Genomic DNA, 8,560 nt, shown 5'->3' with positions numbered 1-8,560 from the left:
TTACAATGTACTTGTAGCTGCTCTGTGAGCTGCAGGATTTGGTGGGGTTGGGATGCTGACCTCAGGAAGGATTTGGGACAGTAGTTGGCAATCCCATGACACCTCAGTTGTTCTTTCCCGTCATCAACTCAGCATTGACTGGACCAACAACAGAGCAATATTTCCGGTTTATGATGAAATTCTCTGTTGTCTTTGAAATTCTAAGTAAATATTTCCTCCCATTGTGTAACTCAAGAAGCCTAATAAAGTATTGCATTTGGCACTTTGTTTCTGGAAGTCTCTTTTACAGAGGCCATCTAAAAGCACTCTAGAGTTGTTTGAGTGACAGTTAGTGCTGGATGATACAATAGAGAACACAAACCAAGTCTTTGTGACAATAAAACACATCCTATAGGAACAGAGGCAAAGATAAGGAGCGCAAATCTCAAACGGATGCAGCAGCGACTCGAAGGATCTGTCACTCGGACAACCAAGGTCATGGAGAGCGGTATAGGAACACCAAGAAAACAGTCCCTGATAAACTAGTGCAGTAATTGGAAGTGTTTCAAGCCATGTGAAGGGATTTGGAGGCCTCCAGGTGAGATAAGGCAAGTAATCAACATGGCAAGATAATTTGTCAGCAGTTCTGCCTTTGGGTTGAGGTATGGAAACCTGCTTGCTGTGATGTATGAAGTCTGCCAACCTGAGCAAACTTGGCCATAGAAGACAATAGCAAAGTGGAGTTTGCTTGGAACTGACAAGAGGGGCCACCTGTACCTGTAAATGCAACATCTTTTCCAGTGAATGCACACCCTGACTACAAACTGCTTATAAAAAAGGGTAGTCATAGCCTCCAGATAGGACAGCAGGGTATTTTCCACCTTTTCTTGACCTTGCTGGATTGTTCTTTCAGACAGATGCTCTCAAAAAGCTGCAAAATGGGCATAAAGGCTTTAGTAAATGTTCATCAGTATAGGCCAAGCAGACATTGACTAACTCTCTGAACCCACACCAGCTGTGCACACAATCACTATACAGATTATATGTCACTCACCACATTGTTAATCTCACACTGACTCTACATTTCTTACTGCCCTACTAAACTCACACTGGTAGCACATACCCTTCACCATCTGGACAATTTCTCATCCACTTTGCACTGAGCTCAGTTGAAATCACACAAGCCAGTTTACTAACTTCACACAGATGATGCATTATGGTAAAAGCATATGCTTTTTTGGTCATTCAATATTTTTCCATTATTTTCAGAAGTAAAACTTTGTTTTATTCAAGGTGGTACTATATGTGGGTAGAGTGACTACATTTCCCCACCTCCCTTGCAGTTACATTTGGTTATGTAATTAAATCTGGCCAATGAGATTTATTGATCTTTAAACACTTTTATTTTTAGAGAGATAGAGGAAAGGAGAAGGAGAGAGAGAAACATAGATGAGAGCGAAATATCTATTGGCTGCCTCCTGTACACCCCCTACTGGAGACTGAGGCCACAACAAGGATATGTGCCCTGACTGAGAATCTAACCAACAACCTCGTGGGGCATGGGACAGTGCTCAACCAAGTGAGCCACACCAGCTAGGGCTGGCCAATAAGATTTAAACAAAAGTTGTCCATGAAAAGGGACAGAATGCTGCAATGTAATCTTTTGCCCTTAGTTTTTATATTTTTTCTCACTGTTTTCAAAACAGATATGATAGTCAGATTTCATCAGTTATCTTATGATTTTGAGAATAGAAGCCTCCTAATAAAAGAAGTTTGTTCATGATTTAGAAGGAAACACCCATTATACTTCCCAAAAGGCTGTATTAAAATTAAACCACCCCAAAACCACAGTAATATTGTCTTGTATTTTTCCCCCTAGAAACCCAGAACAAAGAAAACTCAAGACAGGAAGAGTGCAACTGGAAAGCAGGAAGTAGAAAGACGGGCATATACTAGCACTGCTCAGAACAGGGGTATGATGTAAATGGTGCCCCCTAACGGGGTGCAAGCAGTGGCCCTAGCTTATTCCCACCTTTACCATCTAAATTGCTGTCAGAGTCTTTGGGGAATGGCTATGATGAATCTTTTGCTCTAGTTCCAGTTTCTCCTTTTTCTTTTGGAAAAAGCCCCTTCCTTAGACTTCAGCATGATGGAACAGTAGGAAGGGTCCTCTGGGAGAACAAGCCTCCAGGTAACGATTCCTTTACCAAAGACTCTTTAGACTGTAAAAAGTAAGATCGAAAAGGGTGTGATTGAAATCTCTAGATAGGAAGTGGTTACCTAGGCATCAAAATTACTGTTTTCTGTTCCATCAGAACTAGGAGGCATGACTCAAAACTTTTACATGGTAGAGTTAGGATACAAAGGAAGAGATTATTTTAAACAAGGAGTTCTAGGTGTCTGGACTCTATACTTAAAAAGGACTCTGACCTTCTTAACTAGTTGAGTACCCAGAAGAACTAGAGGACGTATCTACATAAGCACTTTCATGAGAGTCTTGATATGACTGGCAAGAGGACCTATGACTCTTTGGCAGCCTCAAGGTTGTCCCTCAGATTTGGGGTTTGGAAGGAGTCATATGTGTGATTCATGGTCATCCCCTCATTGTAGTTTTTATAGATCCACTGGGACTGGCAATCACACAGTCATTTCTCTAAAAAATAACTTACATTAATTTTTCAGTGATGGATTTCCTCTCTCAATTTCAGCAGTCCTACTTTTTGCCTTCCCTGCACATCTGAGCCTTTGGATATTATTTTTATGTCAGTGATACTACCTATAATAAAGAACTTATTGCTTCAGGTTTTCGTTCTTTCCAAACTGTTCCACGTTCTTACTGAATGATAGGATGTTAAAAATTGGTCGGGACAATTCACTTATCCCATATGTGTGAGTTTTGCCATCTGTAAAATGAGGGCAAAAACATGCCCCAAGGACAGGTAGTTCACTTGAATCACAAGCTAGTAAGTGGCAGAATCCAGGCCTGCACATGGGTCTCGTGATCCCCTCCTCACATCTTTTCCTATGACTCCAATAACTCACGCTTTTGTGAACATCGGATTAGGTGATATGCTGAAAGGCTCTAAAAAGTGACATGAAGACTTTGTGATTATTGCTAGGGATTCATGCTCCCTAACAATCTTAGTGACAGAGTGAGGTGTCTGCTCTTACAAGAAGTGACTTTCCTTCACTGTTTTGTTTTTACAGCACACCTCAGGGGAATGGCTTTTAGGCTTTTAAGGGTCATTAATGAGGTTTTAAACTGCAGTTGACAAAGCTTCTGTTGGCCTTTCCCCGTGTCTGAGTGTTCTCTGATCTCACTGCCAACTAGAATTAGTTCTCCTCTGCCACCAGGGACCACGCTGATACTACCACCCCCTTTAGGTATGCTGTTTCTTATGTTTGTGTACGTGTGTGTTTCTGTCAAGAGTCATGAAGATCCCGTGTTCTTATTTTATGTCTATTTGGTCCAGAGCCATGCTCAGATATTCTTGAGTTCTATATGGAGGAAAACCTTCTAGTGAGGAAGATCCCGAAGAAAGAATATTTTGAGGAGACAGAGGCAAAGATGATCTTAGAGAAGAAGCGCCGTTTCTTCAGTGGAGACTTTGTTAAGAACCAGTCTTTGGAGGGAATTGAAGGAGATACAAATATGTGAAACATTGTCTCGTAAGGGATTGACAATGCATGTTGGTGGGGCTTCAGTTCTACTGTCCTGGACTGCTGGGTGCTGCTGCATAAGGTGCACAGAGGTACTCCCTAAGCCCTATTGGTCCTGTCAGAGGACAGAGTACTGCTGGTGCCCCCTGGAGATGGCTTCTCCCACTTCTGTCTCAGGTTCTGGTTTCACAGTACTGGTGTCCACACTGAGTGGCTTGCTCTCCCTTCTCTCTATTTGATCTAAGAACACTTTAGAGAATCTAAGGGAGTTCTTGAGAGGAATAGCTTTTTAAAGAGGATTTGGTTACCAGAAATAATAGAATGATAGGATTTAAAAATTGAAAACAGTCTAAGAAACCTTATTGTTCAAACTTCTTATTTTATATATGAGGACACTGAGACCCAAAGAGATTAAGTAATTTGTTCAAATTTGTGTGTTATAATAGTATCTGTGTTAGGATAATCATGCAGCTTTCTAGATTTATAATTAAATGCTCTTTTCCACTGAATCTTTTTATAATCAGGAAGAAGACAATCTTTTGATGAATAACTGTAGGAGGGTTAAGGGAGATTAAAAAAATTATCTGATTTATTATCTGACAGTAGTAGCCACTCTAAGAAAAAAAATAGAATGGCTCTGAGTTAGTTTTAAGAAATGATCAGGGTCACAAAAGTACACAAATAAATTACAATGTCCTTGTCCACATTTCTCAGTGCTTTTCATTTCTCTTTCAGTTTATAGTCCCAACTACTAGTGTCTTCTATCTTAAAAAAGAAAGAATCCAGGGAGGTACCCATAGGAACCTCCATGTCTACCTTCTCCTTCTCCTCCATCTTTTCCTCCTCCTCTTTATTTTTCTGTTCACAAACATGGGTTCTTATGAAAGCCCAGAAAGGTGGAGAATAAGAAGGGCACATTTCCTTCATCTTGATCTCTGCTGACTGATTTCCTTTAGAGCTGGGCCTGGGCTTATTTTCAAAGCTATGTGCAACCAAGAGCTACAGATGAAAATCTTAGCAATGGTGCTCAGCAGTTCTCTTCTATTTTTTTTAAAATAAAATGTATTTAAGAATGTAACATAAGTAAATTCAACCAGCAGGTAACGTTATAAAATGAGGAGTTCACATTTTCACCCAGTGTCATGTTCTGGTTCATGAGAATGGATTGTTACCCAGAAATGATTGTGATGCTGTTGTTAAGACATTGGTGGTTTGGAGAACCTTAAAGATTCCACCAAAAAACTAAACTACTAGAACTGATAAATGAATTCAGTAAAGTAGCAGGATACAAAATAAATATCCAGAAATCAGTTGCATTTCTATACACCAATAATGAACTATCAGAAAGGAAAACTAAGAAAACAATCTCATTTACAATTACATAAAAACAAATCTCCTAGGAATAAATTTAACCAAGGAAGTAAAAAACACCTGTAATCAGAAAATTATGAGACACTGAAGAAAGAAATTGAAGAAGATGCAACTAAGTGGAAGCATATACCATGTTCACTAAAATGTCCATACTGCCCAAAGCAGTCTATAGATTCAACAGAATTTCTATCAAGATACCAATGGCATATTTCACAGAACTAAAAAAAAATTCAAAAAATTTATATGGAACCACAAATGACCTCAAAGAGACGCAGCGATCTTGAGAAAGAAGAACAAGTTGGAGGAATCATGCTACCTAATATCAAATTACACTACAAGGCCATAATAATAAAAACAGCATGGTACTGGCATAGAAACAGACATATAGATCAATGGAACAGAATAAAGAGCCAAGAAATAAACTGACACATTTATGGTCAATTAATATTTGACAAAGGAGGCAAAAACATACAATGGACTAAAGACAGTCTATTCAATAAATGGTGTTGAAAAAATTGAACAGATACATGCAATAAATAAATAAATAAATAAATAAATAAATAAATAAATAAAACCAGACCACCTTCTTACACTGCACACAAGAATAAACTAAAATGGATTAAAGACTTAAATGTTAGACTTGAAACCATAAAAATCTCACAAGGAAACATAAGCAGTAAAATCTTGGATAGTCTCACAGCAACATATTTTTTCTGATATACCTCCTTGAGCAAGGGAAAGAGAAGACAAAATAAACAAATGTGACTATATCAAACTAAAACGTTTTTACACAGCAAAGGAAACCATCCATGAAACAAAAAGGCAACCCACTAATGGGAGAACATATTGGCCAATGATAGATCTGGTAAGGTGTTAATATCCAAAATTTATAAGCAAATTATAAAACTCAACACCAAAAAAACTAACAATCCAATTAAAAAATGGGCCAGGACCTGAATAGACACTTCTCCAAAGAAGACATACAGATGGCTAATAAACATATAAAAAGATGCTCTACATCACTAATGATCAGAAAATGCAAATTAAAACCACAAGGAGATAACAACTCACACCTGTCAGAATGACTGTCATCAATAAATCAACAAACAACAAGTGCTGGTGAGGATGTGGAGAAAAGGGAACCCTAGTGCTCTGATGGTGGGAATGCAGATCGGTGCAGCTGCTGTGGAAAGCAATGTGGAGTTACCACAAAAATTAAAAATGGAACTGCCTTATGACCCAGTGATTTTACTTCTGGGTATTTATTCCAAGAATCCCAAAAACACTAATTTGAAAGAATATATGCACTCCTGTGTTCATTGCAGCATTATTTACAATAACCAAGCAATGGAAGCAATCCAAGTGCCCATAGATGAGTGGATAAAAAAGCTGCAGTACATTTACACAATGGAATACTACTTGGCCATAGAAAAGAAGAAATCTTACCCTTTTGCAACAACATGAATGAACCTGGAGAGTATTACGCTGAATGAAATAAGCCAGTCAGAGAAAGACAAGTACTATATTATTTCATTTATATGTGAAATCAAATGAACAAAATACACTAACAAACAAAATAGAAGCAGACACATAGATACAGAAAACAGACTGATAGCTATGAGATGGGGAGGGGGGGGGCTGTGTGAAAAAGGTGAAGGGATTAAGCAAAGAAACAAAAAACTCATAGACAACAGGATGGTGATTATCAGAGGGAAAGCGGGGTAAGAGGAAGTAGAAGAGGGTAAAGGGAGGAATAAATTTTAATGGAAGGAGACTTGACTTGGGGTGGTGAAAACACAATACAACATACAGATGATGTATTATAGAATTGTACACCTGAAACCTGTGTAATTTTATTAACCAATGTTACCCGAATAAATTTAATACAAAAAAGAGGAAATAGAGAGTTGGAGATTAACCACTTGAATTGGTTAAGAGTAAGGACTCTATTTTGAATATTTATTATCCCCTTTTAGGCTGAACTTTCTCCCTGCTATTACTTAAACACTTTTTGGTTCAGTTTTCTCATTTATCAAAAGGAAATTAATACAATGCTTATCTCAAAAGGTTGTTACAAGGATGAAATAAGTTACTATCTAACATGTGCTTGCCCATGTTATTCCTATATGAATATGTTAACATTTGTTTTGGTTTCTCTAGTAGATCTTTTGATACTTTATATTCTCTGTTAATTTGAAAGAGCTGAGCTTATCAGATAAGTCACTTCTGAATAAAAGTTTACATTTACTTAAAAAAAAAAAGACATTAGTAGGTTGAAATGAGTCAGACATGGAGTATTCACACTATGGAGATCAATAAAATAACTTTGTCACATGAGAAGTTCCACTACCTAGAGGTAATCATTGTTAATTTTCTTATGTAAACATCTAGGAAAATAATTATTCAAGTATGCACATATGCATACAGGAGTGGGCTAAAGCAGGCTTACAGTTGTAATACAAATAAATAATACAATAAGTGATAAATAATAATATAAGAATAAATTGTGTTTATTTATCATGTATTTCGTGTACTCACAACTGTAAGCCTATTTTTGCCCACCCTGCCTATAATTTTAATTAATTTCTAGAAAAAGAATCACGTTTTATGAAAGTTTCTTGACATGTTTCCATATCAACACAAATAGGTCTAACAACTCACTATTTTAAATAATTATGTAGTAGGCTATTATATGGCTATCCCATACTTTATTTAACCAGTCTCCTAATGATGGATGTCCTTGTTTGGGCTTCTCCAAAAGTAGAGCCAGATACCTGGGCTTGGGTGCAGCTAGTTTATTAGGCAGGCACATGAGGAGACCCATGTTAGAAAGTGAGCAACATGAATGGGGAAGTTGTCTTGTTTAAATTAGAATCCAAATAAGGTCCTCACATTTGATGGGCAGCATGTGTGACACATCACTTTAAATCTATAGGTTCTCCATTTGTCACCTTTCGCCCTTGCAGTTTATTTACTGTAGAAACTGGGTCATTTTGACTGTATCCCCATGGCATAATTTAACATATTCTTCCATATGCTGTATCTCCTATAAATTATTGTTGAAACCTCAGAGGGAAGAGGGGAGGGGGGCAGGAAGAGCTAAACCAAAGAACTTATGTTCACATATGCATCACCAATGGACACAGACAATAGCGTGGTGAAGGGTGTGCACGGGGGGCCCAGAATGGTGAGGAGGAGATCAGTGGGGGTAAAAGGAAACATACACAACTCTTTCAACAATAAATATAAATTTTTAAAAAAATTATTGTTGGATATAAAGATAGAAATTTGTCCCAGTTTAATAATGATAACAGGACTTCTGTTCAAGATGGTGGCATAGGTAAACACGGTATCGGTCCCCTTCCACAACCACATCAAAACTACAACTGAACTACAGAACAACTATGAGTCAAAACCACCTGAAATCAAGCTGAGTGGAAGTCCTACAACTACAAAATTAAAGAAGAAGCCACATCAAGACTGGTAAGAGGGATGGAGGCACAGACAGGCTGGTCCCACACCCATGAGTGGTGGATAAAAATCAGGAGGC

This window comes from Molossus molossus, unplaced genomic scaffold (genome assembly GCF_014108415.1).
Source record: "Molossus molossus isolate mMolMol1 unplaced genomic scaffold, mMolMol1.p scaffold_m16_p_20, whole genome shotgun sequence".
NCBI lineage: Eukaryota > Metazoa > Chordata > Mammalia > Chiroptera > Molossidae > Molossus > Molossus molossus.
The sequence above is the reverse complement of the archived record's forward strand: the minus strand, read 5'-3'. Positions refer to the sequence as shown.